General features: G+C 45.8%; 1 long non-coding RNA gene across 1 annotated transcript; it reads left to right on the top strand.

The window, feature by feature from the left end:
- The first annotated feature begins 1,143 nt into the window (after positions 1-1,143).
- Positions 1,144-21,581, top strand: LOC117876751. Its single transcript, XR_004645537.1, has 4 exons — positions 1,144-1,220; positions 9,406-9,409; positions 17,785-17,789; positions 21,571-21,581. It is a non-coding gene; the product is annotated as an uncharacterized LOC117876751 (long non-coding RNA).
- The last annotated feature ends 368 nt before the right edge of the window (positions 21,582-21,949 follow it).

Here is a 21,949-nt window from a genome sequence, read left to right on the forward strand (position 1 = left end):
CACTCTGACTTCAACTGCAGGAGTTATGGTCGGAATTAGCCCAGGGAGGGACTAGAGAGTGTCCCTGCAGCAATCGGTGCATTGCAGGCAGATTCCCCACCGACTTAGTGGTGAACCCATTCTCCACTACCCGGCCCCTGGGCTGGGACCCAATGGAGCAGGGAGGGCCCGGGTTCTCCTTCCTGGCTGCCCCCCACCCTCCTGCTGACTCTGGCCATCGGGCTGCACTTCCCTACAGCCAAGGGAAGTCCCATTGGCGCTGACCGTTGGACCATGCAGAGGGCAGCCAAATAGACACTCTGACTCCACCCCCATGGCGACGGGTGAACTTGCCCCAAGACAATTTACAAGAGAAAAGGACCTAACACAAATTATAGAGCACTTTAAAACTGAAAGTGAATGATTATTTAAAAACAAACTTAACCCAAACCTATCCATGTCCCTCTTAAAAGAAAAGATATGAGAGATATCGCTTAGTCTTTTATTTCACTGAACAACCCATCGTGGTCTTGGTTAGTTTTGTTGCTCAGCTCTGAGATGGGAAGGCCGGTCACTTTTCTTGCCTTTGATGAACAGACAGACTTGGAAGGGAGACAGACAACAAAAGCGAGGGAAATGTGGCATTTGGTGATGTTCTCAGGATTCTGGGCAGTAGGTCTGTCATAGACAGGTGCTCTCTGTTGGCAGGTTGACCACTTCACAGTCTGGGATGTCATCTAGCTGGCATGGTCCCTCTTCTTTAACCGGTCTCTTTCAGGATGGGCAGACTGGATAGAGCTGGATGGGCCGTCTCCTCTCATTGTGCCGTCTGGCACAGTTGACCTCATGATCAGATGAAAAGCCAAGAAAGAAAGAGAAAGACAGGACAGGAGAAAATAGTGGGGCAGAAGGGAACAGAGAAGGGAAGGGGAAACAGGCAGGATCTCCCATGTCTCTTTCTGGAGTCTCCATTGGTGAGGTGGCAATGGCCAGATATCCTCGCTGAGGTCTGGGCTTCACAATGATTGATGACTTTCAGGATCCAGGGGCAAAAGACAAAGTCCCTGCAGTGCAGCAGAGACCTGATGGCATCTCCCCTCCACCAGGAACCCCTCATTCAGCCCACTTATCCTTGTCCTCAGAGTGGCCCTCTCTCTTTTATTGCTCAATCTCGGGTGGCTGAACGCCACTTGTCCCTCTAAGAAGTTGGACGCCGACCGCTCGGGGGTCGCATAACTAGTGTACAAAGGGCAGGGACTTAATCAACGCGAGCTTATGACCCGCACTTACTGGGAATTCCTCGTTCATGGGGAATAATTGCAATCCCCGATCCCCATCACGAATGGGGTTCAACGGGTTACCCGCACCTGTCGGCGTAGGGTAGACACATGCTGAGCCAGTCAGTGTAGCACGCGTGCAGCCCCGGACATCTAAGGGCATCACAGACCTGTTATTGCTCAATCTCGGGTGGCTGAACACCACTTGTCCCTCTCTCTTTTGTACCTTTTCCCATCCATATTTCTTGTTACAGGTTATTGTGATGTCTTATGAACTTTCGTTCACTTTTAGGGTAAATGTGGAGACCCAGTTATCACAACAGCCAGGTTTTTGGCCTGGCTGAGAAGAGACCACATAGACTCAGTTTTGTGCAGTGTAAGGCAAGTTACTGGCATAATAATCATTGCAGACAGCTCTGTCAGTTGCAAAGTTTTTCGGACTTGGCTTTATCTCTATCTTGATCATAGAACATCAGTGTTTTCTCTCTCTCTCACGCCTCTCTGGCCCAGGCAGAACATAGGGCCTTCACCACTGCCTTCCATCTTTGCCAGTCTCCTGCTGCAGTCTTAGCTTCTTCCCGTGTCATTATGATAACGTTCAATTCTGCTTCTATTGTGACTTTCCATGTTACCTTTGCTCTATCTCATCACCTCTTGCCCTGCGGGTCCCAGTCCAATATCTGTCTTGTTATGTTATTCAGACCTTTCTTCCATATATGTCCTAACCATCCCCATTTTTGTTCCATAATTTCCTGTCCTATCAGTTTTTGTTTTGTCCTTCCTCAGAGATCTTCATTTCTGATTTTTTTTCTGGCCATCTAATATTGAGGATTTGTCTCAGGCAGCTGTTTATGAAAACTTGGAGTTTAGCTATTAGGGTCATATTAAGTTTTAAGCTCCATATAATAAGCCTGACTTTTCAATAGTGTTAAATATTTGAAGTTTAGTTTAGAGGGCAAGATTTCTGTTTCTCCAGGTCATTTTAGAGTTACAAAGGCACATCTGGCTTTTACTATTCTGGCTTTAATGTCTTCAGCTGTTCCATCTATTGTACTTACAATGCTGCCAAGATATGTAAAATATTGGACTTCTTCTAAGTTAGTCCCAGAAAGCATTAGTGGTGTTTCTTGTTGTGTGTTGATTCTCATGGTTTTAGTTTTCTCACAGCTGATTAATAGCAGTTACCATTTTACATTAATTTTACAGACTTCCAGAAAGGCTTTGAGACAGTGGAAAGAACAGTTTTATGGAAATTGCTATGCCACTATGGAATCCCTTAGAAATTTGTGAACATCATTTAGAGCATCTATGAAAATATAACATGCTAAGAAATACAGAACAATGAACTGCCTTGGCCATTTCAGGTTACTATGGCCATCAAAGAAGGATGGCTATGTCACCCATGACCTTTTTACTGGGAGTAAGACAAGGACGTACAAGGGACTTTCACACAGAAGTTAGGGGACTTTGACTTCGCAGATGACATCAACTTGCTATCCCATAACTACAGAGACATTCAAGCCAAAACAAAGGGTTCCCGGACCTTTGCTCAATACTTGCACAGCTCTCCTTTTATTCTCACATGCCAGTATTTCCTCTGGCCTACCCAGGCCCATTTACTCCATTTAAGGGGAGTACTAAGACTAAGCATTTGTAAAATTCTCCCCCCTGACTGCCTGCTGTTAGCAAAGCTTCTGCCTTTATCAGTGTTGATCCAGTTCAGAAATTTCACCCATTGCCTTGTTCATAGAAATGACACAGTCAGACTGGTGTCCAGGTTCCACTGGAATTCTGGTGCCTCGCTCCCTTATGCTCCTTTGACCAAGCCAGCCCTACCATCCAGTGCCTACAGTGCATGCCTTCCGGAACTCTGCTTTGAAACTACCCACAGCTCTTCCACCTCCTGCATTTTTCCATTTGACTCACACGCTCACCTTAGCTTCTATGATGTGCAAGATTCACAAAATCAGAAACCAGGCATCGCGTTCATGGGAATATGTTTTATGATTCATACCTTAAATTCCAACCCAGCTCAGCAGTGTTTCCTTTAAAAAAGGATGAACATAATATGCTCAGACCTCTTTGGAGGAATTAACAAGCTCAACTGATTTTTTTTTCAGGGGAGGGTTATTTCTTTCTAATGGCTTCCTGTCCTTTCTGCCTAGTGAAATAGAAATATACAACCCCATTCCTTGTAATCTATTAACTGAGTTGTCAGGGTTCCCTCCCCACTCTGAACTCTGGGGAACAGATGTGGGGAGCCACATGAAAGACCCCATAAGCTTATTTCTACCAGCTTAGGTTAAAAACTCCCCAAGGCACAAATCCTTTCCTTGTACCTTAGATTAGGTAATGCTGCCACCACCAAGTGATTTAAACAAACATTTAGGGAGGGCCACTTGGAGCCCTACCTTCCCCAAATATCCCCCCAAACCCCTACACCCCTTTTCCTGGGGAGGCTTGAGAATATATCCTCACCAATTGGTACAGGTGAACACAGATCCAAACCCTTGGGTCTTAAACCAATGAAAAAATCAATCAGGTTCTTAAAAGAGGGATTTTAATTACAGAAAAGGTAAAAGAATTACCTCTGTAAAATCAGGATGGTAAGTACTTTACAGAATAACAAAAGACTCAAGAATACAGAGGATCTCCCCTCTAAGCAAAACCTTAATGTTACAAAACCAGGCATAAACCTCCCTCTTACACAAAGGAAAACACAAGCCAAAACATAAGTAAACTAACACATTTCCTTGCTAAATACTTACTAACTTTATAGGAGTTGGATTGCTTGCTTCCTTGATCTGACTCCGGCAATCACACAGAACAGACAGAACAAAGCCTCCCCCGCCACAGATTTGAAAGTATCTTGTCCTCTTATTGGTCCTTTTGGTCAGGTGTCAGCTGGGTTACCTGAGCTTCTTAACCCTTTACAGGTAAGAGGATTGTGTGCCTCTGGCCAGGAGGGACCCCATAGCACTGTATACAGAAAGGTGGTCACCCTTCCCTTTATATTCATGACATGAGTAAAATCTATTTCAGTTTCCAGGCACATCTGGAAGTTTGAAAAACTATGAAATTCCCTGACAAGGTTTTACATTAAATCTGGGTTCTCACTTTCCTTGCACTCGGTGCAAAAACACAACGGGAGGGGAATTTCATTTGCATGTTGCTGTGCAGCTCAGGAACCTGGAGCCCCCAAACTGCCTGATAGTGTGACAGAGAATCCACTGGGGAACGAGGGGGTGGGGAAGAAGGGGGATTCTCATCCCACTCCAGCTCACTGGTTGAAGTTCAATCTGAGAAACACGGAATGTCTCACTTGGTTTAATGTATGCAAATGAGGCATAGCACAAAGCAGGAGCACACACACACACACACACACACGCCCAGGTACGAAAACACAAGCACAGCCCTCTCCCATTTCTGCCATCCTGGAGACAGCAGTTTCACTGCAATGTCAAGACACAAGTCCTCAGCTGGTGATCCTGCCGAATATTTAAAGTGGGGAGTACCTGGTAAACACAATGTTCATCCTTCTGTCCCCTCCTCCTCCCTTTTCCTTATTCACCTCTTGCAATTTGTCCACAACTCTAGATCATGAGCTCTCTGAACAATACCTAGGACAATGATTTGAGTTCTAGTTGCTAACAGAGTAAATATTGACAGTATAGTGATGCCTCAAAGAGTCTGTTCCTCATAGGGCTATAACCTGCAAAACACAAAGTGACATCGTTTGTTTGAAGCAATAGAAACAGACGGTTTGGGGGAAAACAGGAGGAACTGGCACTTCTCGGCCTCCCATATTCGCAACCTTTGGGGTCACTGTGTCAGTGTTCGATAGAAAGATGTGTCATCTTCTCTTTTCACAGTTCCTTTACCACCAAGTCCCTTTGATTTTCTTCCCTTTATGGAATATTAAGGTCTGCGTCTGTTTCACAGGAACCTTAGTCTTATTTCAGATTTACATCCAGTTCAAAATCACTGAGGGAAAGAGAAAAGGAAGATTTATAGGAGAAGCAGTTTGGGAGAGTTTAGCAAGACACCTGGCAGCGTTATTTCAAAGGACTGATAACCAGCTAATAGTTCTTCCCCTGTAGCAGAACCAGCCTTCTCTCTTACTCTCCTTCTGACTCGACGCTTGAGCTGGATTCCATGAGTTTTCTCATTCCATCCCCTTGACATCAGAGTCACTGAGAATATAGTTTGTATTTAACATATTTTCCCCCCTGAAACTGGGATGAAAGTACAAACGACCCCCTAAGTCTCACTTTTCAAACAGATTTTGGTTCTAAAGAAGGTTCAGAACGTAGGAATTTTGTCCTATATAGTTTGTGTAACCAAATCCCACAGTCTGCGAAGCCATCCTCCCAGTTATCAATCTACTCTGCCTAGCTTTTTGTACCAGAACCCAGTGCTGAGTCACCTGCGCATTTCCTAGGAAGCTTTTGCACCCAGAGAGTCATTAAAAACTATTGAGACTCAAGAAGAAAGATGCAATTATATTGTATGGTCTATGTTATGATATGCTCCCTAGTAAGGGATTATCAATTTATTCTAGTATACGCCTGCATTGGTATCAGCATTGTCACATTCTTCTCAACTCGGGCTTATCTATGCCATAAACGGATTTTACATTTAGTCCCTCTCTAGCATGTGGTGGAGAGAGAAACAGTGGTGTGTCTGACATTTTTAGTAAGCATACGACGACTTTTTTGCATGCAAGATGTGACCTGCAAAATGGCATCCTCCATGCGGCATGACCTTGCACGCACAGTGCGTGTGAGATCACGCGGTGTGGAGGATGCCATTTTGTTCTACGCGTGTGTTCAGGGGCCAGACAGCATCTTCCCGCGGATCCAGTCGGACAACACCCAGCTGGTTGGGGATGCAATGCACGCATTGCATAGATAGATGGCACACCACTGGGGGCACAGACTTATTTCCAATTAAGTTAATGAGGCAAGATCGTCACACTGTTGAACTTGCTGTTCTCGATAGGCTTAGTTTGTCTGCTATGTTCCAGTCTAAGAAATAAATCTTGCTGTGTGAGTTGCCATATGCTCATAATTTCAGTACAGGTGAGCACAGAAACACCAGCTGCTGCTTTCTCTAAATGATGATATCATGTACAGAGACATATACATAACTGTCTGGTACACTGCTACCAGTGTATTATTGGGGCGGCATACCACATGGAAACCTGCTCTGGAGAAGAAATGAAGGTTCTTTTTAACTGAGAAGCAGGTGATGACTGATTATTTTGGTCTTTTATTGTTGCTTATTGTCAGAAACCTCCAAGGACAATCCTGGCCAGAACTGACATCTTGGTTTAGAATGCTAAACCGGTCCATGCCAGAGGGCTGATCACTGAGCTTTGACCTAGCTACTCTCTGACCTTTGGAAAAAATAATAAATAGGTAGATCGATTTCTGTGGTATTTTTGATTAAAGCCATTTCATGGCTCATAAACTCTGTATTTATGACTCTGTTAAATATCACTTTGGAGATGCATTGAACAATAAAATAATACAAACTGGGTATAGAATTTACATCCAATTGTTTGGGTAACAACAATACCCTGTACTGACTCCTTACCACATCTGTATTTGTACAGTGAGGGTCAATTTATAAGTCACTGCTAATGCCAAAGCTAGGTAATAAGCCTAGGCAGGAGGCAAACCCAATTCCTTCGAGCATGCACTTTTGTAGCTTAACTTCATCTCAAACAAGCCAGTTTGCACCAAACACTGTCTTTGAAAGAGTGGTGCCAAAGGAGCTTTGCCAGGGCTATTAGTACATTACCTGGAAACGTTTTAAAACCCAGACAAAATTCTTTATTAGTCCAACAATTAGTTGTAGATGTAAGAAATATCAGCACTGGTGTGTGAAATGTCAACTGTAAGGAGCTTTGTGCATTCCTGTTTACTCACCTAACACCTGGCCTATTATTTTAAAAAGTTGTTACATCACTGATTACGAGAAAATCCTAACAGAGTAGTAATTTATGCCTTCCAGAAAAATTCTTCAGCGTGCTTTTTATTTTTTTCTTTCATTGTGTCAGTCTTTAATACAAATATTTTTTTTCCTTGTGAGAACTAGAAAAGTACTAAAAAACAATATCCTCTCCCTCTCCTCCTTGTCCCACTAACCCACCAATCAGTATCGTGTGTGTAATGCAGAGAATGGAACTTGAGAGCTGATCTACAAGTGACGGGTTAGGTCCTAGAGAGAGGGATCTGTTGGTATCCTGTTTTACAGAATGGTGAATGAATTGCACATACAGAAGGCTTTTGAGTATTCCTTAGAATCCATGGCACTTCCTGGGGGATCCCTGTAGGATTTACGGTTCTGTAGAAGGAAGAGGAACGGTCCCCGGAGGTATTTTATGTTTTACTGGATGATTCCAAGTAAATATTGAAAATATTGTAAATATTGAGTTAATTATCCCTGAGCTGGTTATGCAGAATACTGTCTGCTGCTCCTTGGACTGGGTGGAGTATTTTAGGACGTTATCTTCCAGAAGTGTGGCGATAACGTGCTTGATTTTCTTAAAGGCAAGTCCTGCTTTTAATATCTTGGTACCCAGCTGCGTTTCTGCTCCTTTGAGGCAATAATTATTCTCCTCTGTCATCGGCCTAGAATGGGGCTTCTCTCCTGAACGTCTCTGCACAGGGACACAACTCCTTATTTCCGAACTGCTGGATTAATGGTTTGATCCTGTGAAGTGTAACCGTGGCAGCAATGGAGAGTCATTCAGAGATCAGGCACAACGAGACAGCTGCAGAACCAGCCCTGCTACCACCGTACTCTGCCAAATGGAACAAACAGCACCATTTCCCTGCAGTTACTTAGCAGGGGTTGCTGACTCATATTTTACAACACAGTCTCCTGCAATTCCTTTGCGGAAACAGGAAAGTGATCATGTCCGCACGGCATACATACAGATATAAGTGCAAGGACTCAGACTTCAGTATCACAGCCACACTCTCCGATGGGGATCGGCCATCCAGTAGAATCAGATTTTCATGCCTGTTGGCATTTCAGTGAGGAAAAGATTTAAACTAGAGATTTCGAGGAGCTAACTCATCATGTCTAGTATCTCATTCCTATTATCTTACCCAGAAAGTAATTGGCTTTTAAAACCATCACTTTTCTGTGGTGGGATGACAGATGTACAGGACAGGACGTGCACAGGATAGACATGTTCCCTTCATTGGCATGATGCAAATTATTTAAAACTTCACGTTCACACTGCTGCAAATACGTCTGAGCAGAGCTTGCCAGCAGTAAATGTGCTCTGTGCAAGGGCCTGCCCCGTGACTCTCAGTGAGTGTACACGACAACCGTTCATTGACGCAAACTGGGATCTCCCAAATAGTGGTGCACATGCTACTCAGAGTGAGGATTAAAGTATAATGCGGAGCCTAACTTAGTGCACACTTGATGCTCTTCACACAGCTCTGCTAATCTCAGAACTGGGCCTACCTTCTCTCAGGAGGGAACTGTGTTAGGATCCACTTCCTGCACTCCTGAGACAACATCCCATGGACTTCTCTGGGAGCATTGCCTGCACAAGGACGGATAAAGTGGGCTCTGTAGGGCTGTTTTGTGATAATGACTAGTTGAAAATGTCCCAGAACACTGCACTGACCCAAGCCACAGTTGAAGCCGGCACTCGATTCTGAAATGCTACTGCCCTAGGCTTGGTCTACACTACAGACTTACATCAGTGTAACAACACTGCTCAGGGGGGTGGAAAACCCATGCCCCCGAGTGACACAATTCTACCAAGCTAACCCCTGGAGTAGACAGTGTTCTGTCGATGGGAGGGCTTCTCCTGTCAACATAGCTTCGCCCTCTCGGGGAGGTGGAATCCATACGCCAATGGGACACGCCCTCCTGCCGGCATAGGTAGGTTCTTCACAAAGTGCTGCAGTGGTGCTGTGTGACGGGTTGGATCACAGAAACCCCCTTGGGAGCTGCCACCAGATGTGCAAAGACTACCCCTGCTTCTGTTTTCCCTGCCAGCTCAGGACTCCAGCACCCTGTCTTGCTGAGCCAGACACTCCTGTTTGGCTCCAGACACAGATCCAGGGTCTGAATCACTTGTCCCAAAGCTGCAAGTTTACCTGAAAACAGCTCGCAGTAGTGTGCTTGTCTCTAGCACTCAGATGCCCAACTCCCAATGGGGTCTAAACCCAAATAAATCCGTTTTACCCTGCATAAAGCTTATGCAGGGCAAACGCATAAATTGTTCGCCCTCTATAACACTGATAGAGAGATATGCACAGTTGTTTGCTCCCCCAGGTATTAATACATACTCTGAGTAAATTACTAAATAAAAAGTGATTTTATTAAATACAGACAGTAGGATTTAAGTGGTTCAAAGTAGTAACAGACAGAACAAAGTAAGTCACCAAGCAAAATAAAATAAAATGCGCAAATCTATGCCTAATCAAACTAAATACAGATAATCTCACCCTCAGAGATGCTTCAGTAAGTTTTTCTCAGACTGGACATCTTCCAGGCCTGGGCACAATTCTTTCCCCTGGTACAGCTCTTGTTGCAGCTCAGGTGGTAGCTAGGGGATTCTTCATGATGGCTTCTCCCATCTCTGTTCTCTTCCCCCCTTTATATATCTTTTGCATAAGGCGGGAACTCTTTGTCTCTCTGGGTTTCCACCCACCCTCACTGGAAAAGCACCAGGTTAAAGATGGATTCCAGTTCAGGTGACATGATCACATGTCACTGCAAGACTTCATTACTCACTTGCCAGCACACACATATACAGGAAGACTCACAGGTAAATACAGCCATCTGCAGACAATGGGAGTCATCAAGATTCCAAACCATCATTAATGGTCCACACTTTACACAATTACAATAGGCCCTCAGAGTTACATTTTATATTTCTAGTTTTAGATACAAGAGTGGTACATTTATACAAATCAGATGATCACATTCAGTAGATTATAAGCTTTGGAATGATACCTTACAAGAGACCTTTTGCATGAGGCATATCCCAGTTACTTACATTCACTTATTACCGTATTTTCTCTAAAACTATCTCAGTTACATTATATTGACTTATTATCAAGTTTTTTATAAAACCATATAGACTGCACAACGTCACATGCTGTACGTGTAGACAAGGCTCATCCCCACTCAAGCTGAGTCCATGCTGAGCTGTGGAGAATCAGGTAGCATTACAGTGTTTGCTGCCTCACGCTTTAAACTAATACAAGGTGGCAAGAATAGACAGATGCTGAATTCAGAGATGGCACACACGTGCGCGTGCACACACACACACACTTAAGAAGAGGTGAAAATGTTGATGCCACATTGTGCAAGCCCAGAAATTCACTGTGCACCAGCATCTTTCCGCTTTGTCAACAAAGGGAAGGCATTATGGGTGCATGGGATAGTCGTCATCATTGTCATCACCATGGTAAAGGCCTGCTCCGCCCCCCAGGGAATTCCCTTTCCCCCATCCCTGGCATAGACAGCCTGCACAATCCTCACACGATCCCCCATGCTAGGCATGCAGGGGCAGGGTCGGGGAGGAGGGGGTGTGGCCAGGACGGTCATCTGGCCTGGCTATTCGTGGCTGCAGCAGCAGCCCATGGGGCCAGGTCGCAAGCTAGGGGAGTCTCAGAATGGGGGAGTGCAAGGTGGCACAAAGCACCTGACCCAAGGATGGTTTGGCCTGGAGTCCTTGGCTGGCTGTTCTGAAATGGCACCGGGAACTGGGGCGTGATGTGGGGGAGAGCAGAAAGGCCCCAGATGAATGAGCTACATGGGGGATACTGCAGCAGGGGAAGGTGAAGCCAATATCCAAAAAGGCAAATGCGATCCTGGGATGCATAAGCAGGAGAATCTCGAGTCAGAGCAGAGAGGTGATTTTACTTTTGATTTTCGGCACTGGTGCAACCACTGCTGGAATCCTGTGCCCAGTTCTGGTGTCCACAATTCAAGACAATGGGGGGGAGGGATAGCTCAGTGGTTTGAGCATTGGCCTGCTAAACCCAGGGTTGTGAGTTCAATCCTTGAGGGGGCCACTTGGGGATGTGGGGTAAAATCAGTACTTGGTCCTGCTAGTGAAGGCAGGGGGCTGGACTTGATGACCTTTCAAGGTCCCTTCCAGTTCTAGGAAATAGGATATCTCCATTATAAATTTAAAAAAAAAGAAGGATGTTGGTAGATTGGAGAAGGGTCAGAACCCGCCCCCCCCCAAGAATAAATGGATGTCTGGAAAATTTATCTTACAGTGAGAGGTTTAAGAAACTCACACTTTAGTCAAGAGAAGATTAAGTGGTGACTTGATTACAGGCTACAAGCACCTAAATGGGGGAGTGATATCTAGTAAGACATGGCTCTTTAGTCTAGCAGAGAAAGGCATAACAAGATCCAGTGGCTGAAACTAGACAAATCCAGTCTAGTGATAAGGCAGAAAATTTTAACAGTGAGGTTAATTAACCATTGGAACCATTGGGGTGTGGTAGATTTTCCACCTCTTGCAATTTTTAAATGACGACAGAATGTTTGTCTAAAAGATCTGCTCTAATTCAAACAGGAATTAATTCAGGGAAGTCCCATTGCCTGTGGAATGAGGAGGATCAGATCTGATTATTACAAAGGTCTCTTCTGGCCTTAGAATGTATGACTCTATGAATAACTAAAGCACCCCCTTACAATATTGTGCGTGTGTGTGTGTGTGGGGGGTGTACATACACAGGGCAGACATATACGCACATAGTTTATTTTTAAATAAAGCTAGAAAGTAACAGAAAATTTGGAAATAGAACTTGGCAAAGGATAAAAGAAAAGTCTAGAAAGAAGCATAGGAAAAACTGAAAGGAAAAAAAAAGGTATAAACGTATCCCTCAGAAATCGGCATTAGACTATCCTATTGCATCATTTTATAATTCTTATCCTCATCCTGCCTTCTCCTCCACCTCCGACTGCCTTTCACCCATTAGTTGGGTCTTGTCTCACACTAGCTGGTGAGCGAACAGGATGTTGGGAACCATTACGAAAGGGATAGGTAATAAGACAGTAAATATCATAATGCCATTCTGTAAATCCATGGTACAAACACAGCTTGATTGCTATGTGCAGTTCTGGTTGCCCCAGCTCAAAAAAGATATATTTAGAAGTGGAAAAATTACACAGAAAGGAACAAAAATGATTAGCTTCCATACAAGGAGAGATGAAAGAGTTTGGGACTAAGGGGGGATATGACAGAGGTCTATAAAATCATGAATGATATGGGGAAATCGAATAAGGAAGTGTTATTTACTCCTTCACATATCACAAGAGCCAAAGATCACCCAATGAAATTAATAGGCAGCAGGTTTAAAACAAACAAAAGGAAATACTGCTTCACACAACACACAGTCAATCTGTGGAACTCCTTGCCAGGGGACGTTGTGACAGCCAAAACTATAACTGGATTAAAAAAAGAATGAGATAAGTTCATGGAGGATAGGTCTATCAATGGCTATTGGCCCAGATGGCCAGGGATGCAACCCCATGCTCTGGGTGTTCCTAAACTTCTGACTGCTAGAAGCTGGGACTGGATAACGGGATGGATCACTCAGTGATTCCCTGTTCTGTTCATTCCCTCTGAAGCACCTGGCATTACTGTCAGAAGACAGGATACTGGGCTAGATGGACCATAGGTCTGACCCAGTGTGGCCATTCTTATGTTCTTACATTCACACGAGCTCTTTGGGGCCTGGGCTGATTTGTTTGAAATGTTTGCATAAACATTTCATGCATAATATTTATATAAGCCTGATCCTGCCTGAGCCTCTAGGCTCTAGTAGAATGTGAATAATAGATTATTATTATGTAAGTGCTGTGTAGACCTTGGCCTCCCATGTCTATGGGTGGTGGTGGGTAAGATGTTTGGTGAGTGTAATGTCTAAACTCACTGGATATATTTGTTTTCACTCTCACACAACCACCCAAAACAGTCTTCATTTGGTTGGAAAACTAGGAAACAATGGCTCTGGTTTCTATCTAAGCTGACATAATTTATTTTTTAAATGAATGGCCCCTCTCTGACACAGCAGGGCATGTAAAGCAGAACAAACAGCTATACAAACTAGCTACAGGCTGACATGTTCTCCAGCAATAGGGTGCTTAAAATTATCTTACTACATCTAGAGCCTAGGGCAGTAGTTTAATGTTCATCTAGTGGAAAGGCAGTGAGATTGCGTTCTGTGTATAGCTTCAATATGGTCACCTGTGAGAGCTGGCAGAGCTTTGCTGGCATTGTGTAGCTCTGAGCAAGACGGGCAGAAGTCAGACAACATGGATTACGGCACAGGCCTGGAAAACTGGCTGTTCTCTGATGACTGAGGGGCACATTGCAGCTGCCTTCTGTGGATGTAATGCCACCGCCATTGTTGGTACTTTCACCTCCATATTAACGATAAAGCTCAGCAGAATTCCAAACAACGGTCAAGAGCATTGAATTTGTACGGCTAGCATTCATTTCCCAAAGACGACTCCTGGAAACGATTGCCCCAAAGACAGTCACTGTATACGCTTGTGGATGTTTCTGTGGTTCTCATTAACTAGGGGATAAAGAATTCGGCATATACTAAAGTATTCGGCTTTTTTTTTAGAAAAAGGAGGCTTATAAAAATGCACAATAAAATGAACTATGTTAGAGGAAATATTTTGCCCTGTGGGTGGCCTGTGTCTGTGTTGGACACAGACCGAGCTAGAAGTAATTTACTATTACTGCTGGAAAACATCTTGGCTAATTTTTGAAAAGTTTTAGCTAAAACTGAGCTGAAGCAGATCCTGCTGCTAAGAGAGCGCTCATTGGCATTCAGTGTCTGTCTGCTCCGTGCCGGACACCTGGAAAGGCTGGCAGTGAGCCTCAGTGCACAGCCCCTTTGATGAATTCATATCAGAATAATATTGGTTAGATCAGGCCTTCCTATTCCTGTGGCTGCAGATGTGAAGCAGTTTCTGTCGTTCCCAAATGATCTAGCGCAATAGAAAGATTAACTGATTTGTTGTTTGTTTTTTAGAGTTTCATTCCTCCTAATGAAGTGATTACATGGAACTAGCCTCTGAGCCGAGTTTACCAGAATTTAGGAATTAGTTCTGTTATTGTGATGCCTAACTGAAGTGTTCTCCTTAGTGAATACATTTTCAGCGAAATTCCAGTGCTGCAATTCGTCATGAGATGCTGTCAGTGTTGGGTTGTCTTGTACATAAGCATTTCAATAAAGGGTACCCCAGGGCCGTGGCTTGCAGGATGTAGCATGCATTTAAAATTGATACACAGAAATGTCTTGAATTGGTTTTAAAAATGCCTAAACAGAATTATGAGGACCACAGCACAACACATTTGTTTCCAGATAAGAGCATATGTAAAAGCAGTGCAGGTAGGCTGTCAATGTCAGGTTTCAGGCCTGTGTTAGCTGCTTGGAGCAATGGGTTGGAACACATCAGGTGATGATAAACTTTAGTTAGCCCCAAAATAAATAGTCATTGCTGAGAGGAGAACTAATTGTGTCCCACAGGAAGTGAAAATAGAACTGCTTTAATACTAGCGCATATTACCTTTGCAATGAGGCAAAGTGGGGGGAGGGATAGCTCAGTGGTTTGAGCATTGGCCTGTTAAACCCGGTGCTGTGAGTTCAATCCTTGAGAGAGACATTTAGGGAAGTGGGGTGTTAAAAAATGAACAAACAAAAACCTGTCTGGGGATTGGTCCTGCTTTGAGCAGGGGGTGGGACTAGATACCTCCTGAGGTCCCTTCCAACCCTGAGATTCTATGAAAGAGCATTTCTATTACCCACTGCTCAGTGTGTTACGTACTCCTCCCTGGCCCCATGAACCGAGGGTGGGAGTGTGTTTCACAGGCTGCTTCTTCAGCTCATGTTGTGTCCAGCTTTCAGCTCCGGAGGCCCCAGTTCTATATCGGGTGTCAGCCAAAATGCAGCTGTCGTGTTTAGTTTAAAAAATGGTTTTATTTGTCCAAATTCTGGGCCATTTCTCTTTCAGGTCAGATCCTGGGGCACTCTAGAGCAGAATGTGATGCCCTCTGATCCCGGGGCTAGCTCAGGGTTGGTGAAGCCAAGCTAGGTCTCAGGGCTGGTCTAGCTTGCACCAGGTGCACTCAGCATGCCCCTCGAATGCGCCACATCCTGGAGCGAGCACGGGGAGAACGGGTGACCCAGAGCTGGCTATACGCTGCCCAAGCATTCTCTGCAGCTGGCCGCTAAGCAGGACGCACCCCTCTGCCCTACAGGAGCAGCAGCTAGGGGCAGAGCCAGAACGGGGACTGATTCCAATGAGACCCTTGTCTCAGGAAGGTAAGGCAGCATGACTGGATTTGGCTCTTTGTCAGTAACACTGATGGTATCCGTCTCCGTTAGATAACAGTTAAAGCCCCATTAATGAGCATGGCATGCTCTGACAGGCTTAAGAGCACCCCAAATGGTCCACAGGGCATAGAAGTGCAGCATGCTAGCCCATCTGGCATGGACTTGTATCCGGTACACACCAGGGAGAAATAACCAGGGGCATCCCAGGGAACTCTTACACCATCTGGGCATCTCCCCTCCCCTTCTCACATGCAGGGGCAGGGAAGAAAGATAAAGAATGAAAGTGCAGAGCTGGTGCATGCTGCACAACTCTCACAGTCAGCAGAGACAATTGCCATGGCAGGTAATGAACAGAAAAGAGCAACGTGAAAGCAGTAAGTAAAAGAGAAAAAGTAAAAGCTTCTAAGGAGAACTCAGATCTCCTCTGGGGGTACTCAAGAAAAAACACCCTAGAAATTGTTCACTTAATTAAAGATGCCCCTGCCATGAAATATATCAGTCTCTACTAAAAAGTCAACCTTGGCTAAGGCAGTAGCACGTCAGAGATGCAGTAGGATTTCCCTCTACCTACCGTAGGAAATATTTCTGGCATCTCAGACTCTGCTGAGTGAGAACGATTGATACAGGAATCCCTTTTGAATCATAATCACTGTATGCAAATGAGTCTTTTCAAGAGTCAAGTTAGTTGATTGGGTGGTCGGTTCTCTGTGGCTGCGTGGGGGATGTTATTCCTGTGTATATACAAACGGGGAACGACCTGGGTATAACATCTGCACTAGGCAATCCAGTAGTCAACTAAAATAGAGCAGATCCAAGGGGACTGTGAATCCTTACAAAATAAAAAAAGAGAGAGTGTCAGTGACACAGAAAATGACTCTGGCAGATTATTTCTACAGGGATGCTTGTTTAGAAGACAAAATAGCTTGCTCCCAGTAGTGTCATGTGTTAGACTGCTGGTCTGTCATGCTCAGAATCTATCCTCTGTAATTCATTGCTCCTAGTGGAAAATCTAGCATGAGATAGGTCAACTCTATTTCATCTTAGGCAATTTCCTTATCACTGAATGAAGAAAAGACAATTCCACAGAAAATATGCATGCAGGAATGATTGTGTCATCGTTTTTTTCACTTTATATTGCTCCGTAGTATGTGTCTGTGCCATTTATTCTCACAAATCCACTTAACCTGAAAGTAAGCAAATTTTACGTGGAAATTTTGCAAATATTTCACAGAACTCTAGCTATGAGCCAACCTTAAAATCATGAAGGCTGAGTCCCGCGATTGTTAGAATAAATGAATCCAGAAAATCACAAATTATTCCACTGAAATTAGTCCAGATATTAAATTGGAATTTTAGATTTTGATATGATTCAATCCAGAATTCCAGATGCGGACGATGGGTCTAGATAGCCATGCTACGTATGGGTTCCGTGCACAACCCCCTACTGATGCCGGTGAGTTATTCCTCGTAAATAATCCCATTGACTTCTGAAAGCTACTCATGCAAGTAACTACTCAGTACCGTTTATAAACCACATCCCTATTTCTCTCTTTTGGAATATGCATTGCAAATATAAATAAAATGAAAGAAATGTCCTTAGCAGTTATTACTTAGTGTTGAGATAATTATCTAAATGAATGGATACCAGTCTGAAATATCCAGGATGAATTTTGGCCACATGGAAGTCAACAGAAAAATCCCCATCAAATCTGCATGCCCTACAAGTGCATCTGCCTAGAAAACGACCAGGTGGGAGGGTCCAGGACAGAGTCAGGACCATTGGCAAGATTCAGAGATTCCAAGGCCAGCAGGACCCTGGCGCTCACCTGCTGTACGGCACAGGCCACGATACGAAGAGTGAGCGGGGCCGGTAGAGGATCCTTCTGTCTCTGCCATGGCCTTGGCTAAGGATTATTAGTTGCTCTATGAGCCGTCGCTCTTGCGACCGTGACCCAGGCGCAGGCCAATGCTCTGGGCACCCTAGTACTGAAAGGCCAACGCCTTGGCTGTCGCTGCTGTTCTGGCTTTGCGATTGTGCAAACGCCTTCTCCACTGAGCTCTACCTGCGCTAGCTGGCTTCGCACCCCCCTCCTCCCTCATGCTGGGTGTTTATCGCCCTTCCAGTTCGTGGGCTTGGAGAGTTGTATTGATAACAACTGACCTCCCCAAAGATGCCGTGGCTCAGTGGCCAAAAGGCAGCCTGTGGGTTGGAACGAGCTCTGGAGAGGCAAGACGGGGTCAGCAGCCTCACCCGCTGTGTCTCCCATCGCCTGTGGCACACGAAGGGAACGATTCTGGGACGGTGCCCAGCTCTTGCTGTTCAGCTCGCGGTTTTGTGAGAACGAAAGCTTGAGAGAAGTGAGATTTGAGCAGAACTAACCGCTGCGGCTAAAGACCGAGGAGGAGCAACACTGCAGGGGTGAGAGATGGCCTAAAAGGAGACGGTGAATGTTTCCTGCGTGAAATGACACCCTAAACATCACCCCTGTCAAAGCGGGCCAGAAGTAACCATGCTTCCCTCAAAGCAAATCGCAGCCTGCCCTAGCCAGGCAGAGGGGCTGTTCTGTGCAGCAACCGACAGAGGCTGGAAACACAGCAATCTTTGTGGTATCAGCTCGGTAGGATTTCAGGTTACTAAGACAGACTCTTAGTAGCATAGCTGTCTTTTTGCAATGCCCACCAGCATGAACGCAGCTTCACTGACCTTGCTGGATTGGCATGTTCTTGGGGAGAATCTGAAACACCCCTTTACAGGGAGCTCCAATCCTGCAGCTGCCTATGTCTGTGAAGTGCCATTACTTGTTTTACTCTTGCCCCAACGACTCTCTGATTGTATAGAGACAGTGGAACAGCTTCACAAGAGAGATTTCAAGATCCCCTCCTCCCACCTCAGAAGGCTAAAAGAATTGGGTTTCTTTGGTTTGGAAAAGAGAAGACTGAGAGGGGACATGAGAGCAGTTTTCAGGTATATCTAAAAGAGTGTCATAAGGAGGAGGGAGAAAACTTGTTCACCTTAGCCTCTAAGGATAGAACCAGAAGGAATGGGCTTAAACTGCAGCAAGGGAGGTCTAGGTTGGACATTAGGAAAAAGTTCCTAACTGTCAGGGTGGTTAAACACTGGAATAAGTTACCTAGGGAGGTGTGGAGTCTCCATCTCTGGAGATATATAAGAGTCTCTCTATATATCAGATAGATAAATGTCTATCAGGGATGGTCCTACCCTGAATGCAGGGGCACTCAATGACCTTACAAGGTCCCTTCCAGCCCTAGAATCTAGGGATCCCATCCCTTGTGGTTAGGGCAGGATTGTTTGGAGCATGCTGCTCCGTAACAGGCAGAGGGGAGAATTGAACCAGGCTCTCTCACAGGTGGGATGAGGGCGCTAACCCCTGAGCTAAAGCTCCATGGGGTACAACCTCCTCTTCCAGCTGCTTTGGGGGATTTAGATGAGCTCAGAGCAGGCGCTGGAGGAAGCCAAGTGAGGCTGCTGCTGGGCGGTACCAGGACTGAGCCGGCTGAGCACATGCCAGTCACTGAAATGTAGGCACCTCGGGGACTTGAACGGTGGAAACGTAGGTGCCAAGGGACTTCAGGCACCTCCAGGGTGAGGCAGCCGCTGAGCGGGGGCTTTGGGGGGGCCAGCAATGCCTGAATGCTGGGTGTAAAAGCACCTAAGTGCCACGTTAGGCAAAGTCCCTCTTGCGCATCCTGCTGTGTGAACTCCTGAGCCCGTCCGTGAGGCCAAAAGCCTCTGAGAGCTAGTCAGTACCACTCTGCTGGGCCTTGGAGTCAGACAAGGGCAACAGGAGCCGTGGTCAGAGCACAGCAGCTCCAGACTGGGGCTCAGGAGAGGTGTGGTCAGGTCCCAGCTCTACCACAGCTCTCCAGTGCGCCTCTGGAAGTCACTCCATGTCTCTGTGCTTTAGGTGCCCATCTGTGAATGGACAGCACAGTACTTCCTTTCTCCCTCTAGGCTGCAAGCTTTGGAGGTGAGGGAACAACTCTTCCTCGGTGTATCTGTACAGCTCCTGGCACGATAGGGCCGAGAGGTTGTTGGGAGCCTTGGTTAGTATTGCTATAATATAAAACATCATAACTCTCATCCTGCCTCTGCCTGTGGCCCGTTCTTTGATCTCCTCATGCCCCCCATGCAAAACTATGAATACTGATACCGCCCCCGTTTCTGCAAAATGATTGGAGAGCTTTATATGACAAATTACATAAACAGTAGCCAGTGTTGTTATGCATTATTAAATCTAATGCAAATTATTATTCGCTTTAGTTATGCTAAGAAGCAAATAAAAACCTATCTTAAATCCCCCCCAGAAGCTGCAGGTGTGTCAGAAGTGGCCGGTTGCTGTACAGTGTGTCCTGTGACAGATTCCTGAGTTTAACAGAGATGGAGGAGAGAGTTCACATTAGCCCTGAGCTTCCTGGCTCCATGGATATGAAATCAGAGCCTCCATATATCGGAGCAGCATGCTGTGGCTGTGAAATCGTCAGTGCAACAGGCAACAATGGATGAGATGGGTACATTCAGGAGTGTGATGGGTAGATCTATTTCAGCAGGGAGCTTTCCACTGAAATGCATGTGTTGGTCTATGAATGAGCTGCTTACACAACAAGATTTGTGGTACTTGGATTAAAACACTTGCATTATTACATTGTGTTAATTATTTCAGGCTTGGGTCCATTAAACAATCATATATTTAACTGAGGTTGTCACCAAAATGCTGCAGTCATTTGATATCTTGCACGTCCTAAAAATAACAAGATTGCCATTTAAATATATGCGATTTCCAGCAATGAATTGCAGCACATTAAACTTGGCACTACTATAGAAAACTAAACCAGCCACACTAAAACAAGCCAACCTAGTTTGCAAAGCTTTGTGTCTGAGTATGAATGACAATGTATCACCCGATGGCTCATGCAAAGAAGTCTTCGGAGGAAGTTTGCATGCATGAAATGGATCCATGAGCACTGCAGGACTGAGTCCTGGCAGTTCTTTTCACTCCTGCACGGCCTTTCATCAGAAGGTTGCACTGAGCCAGTACTATGGCCATTTTATAAGTGGGTAAACTGACGTTAAATGACTTGCTCCAAGTCACCCAGTGAGTTACTAATGGCTCCAGTTCACTTCTGCCGGATGTCCTTGCCCAGAGAGCCTCATGACAAACGATGCTCAATGGAATAATTGTTTCCATTACAGACATGGCCAGGCTCAGACTGCCTGCTAATCACTCACATTAAGTGCCCAGGCACTAAGGAGCAGCACTACCTCCTCGACAGTAGTGAGGGCTGGTTGGAAAACACAGTTCAGAAGGCCTTAGTCAGCAAGGTGGGGCTGTGCCATTAGATCTCTTTATAGCCCAGTCCCGGGGGTGGGCCCCAAGGAGCGGGAGAGAAGCTTTTCTGCACGACCTGGGGGCAGTGGAGGGATAGCGCCTCTCTCACCGTGTGATTGGCATGTTATCCTCCTCCTTCTGCCCCAGGTACCCAGGATGGGCAGTCGCCTGGTGTGAATGGGCAGCCCCAAGGCTCGGGCCAGCACAAATCCTGTGCTAAAGAGTCACACACAGGGAGGAGAGATCTTTAAACGCACCAAACAACACAGCCCCATAAATCAACTCCTCCTGGGGCTCCCCTCGCCATGCAAAGCCCCACAAGGGAGGCCACCCCAGGGACTGTCTCAGCAGAGAAAACAGCCTGTGCCAACAATGCTGCCGAGGGCAAGGTCTGTTTGTCTCTGAGTGACAGGAGAGAGGCTTTAATGGTTGGCAGGTGAGCCCACAGGTGAGCTAAGCCCACCTCTCACTCCACCCAGTTACACCCACACAGGCCTCCTATAAAGTGGGCCCAGCTGTGCTCCCCCTTCCTCTAGCTATCACAGCTCTGCAGGCGAGAAAGGCCCCTTCTCATGCATTAGTCTGATGCTCCCACATAACAGCCACCAGAGAGTCTCACTAGCGGGTCCTGCCTGGAGCCTGCTTCCTGGGGCTGAACTAGACTTCCCAGGCAGGTCCCCGGGCCTAGGCCAGTGGCAGAGCCTGCTTCTCCCCTGAGCATTAGAGAGAAGAGCAGGCCGGGGCCTGAGAGGGAACTGGGGCCTGGGAAAGGAGATGTGGCGGCGGGGGGGAATGTAGCTGAGCCATGTCGTGCGTGTTTTCCTCAGGGAAAACATAAAATCATCACTGATACAGTTTGCAGATGATACTGTGACGTTGTGGGCTTCACCCAGGCCAGTCCCAGGTTCAGTCACCATCTGTTTGTAACCCTGGGGGTCTCGGGGCTGGGCAGCTTTTGATCCAGAGTTCTGAGCCCAGCCGCCTCACC

The sequence above is a fragment of the Trachemys scripta genome, chromosome 4 (assembly GCF_013100865.1).
Source record: "Trachemys scripta elegans isolate TJP31775 chromosome 4, CAS_Tse_1.0, whole genome shotgun sequence".
NCBI lineage: Eukaryota > Metazoa > Chordata > Testudines > Emydidae > Trachemys > Trachemys scripta.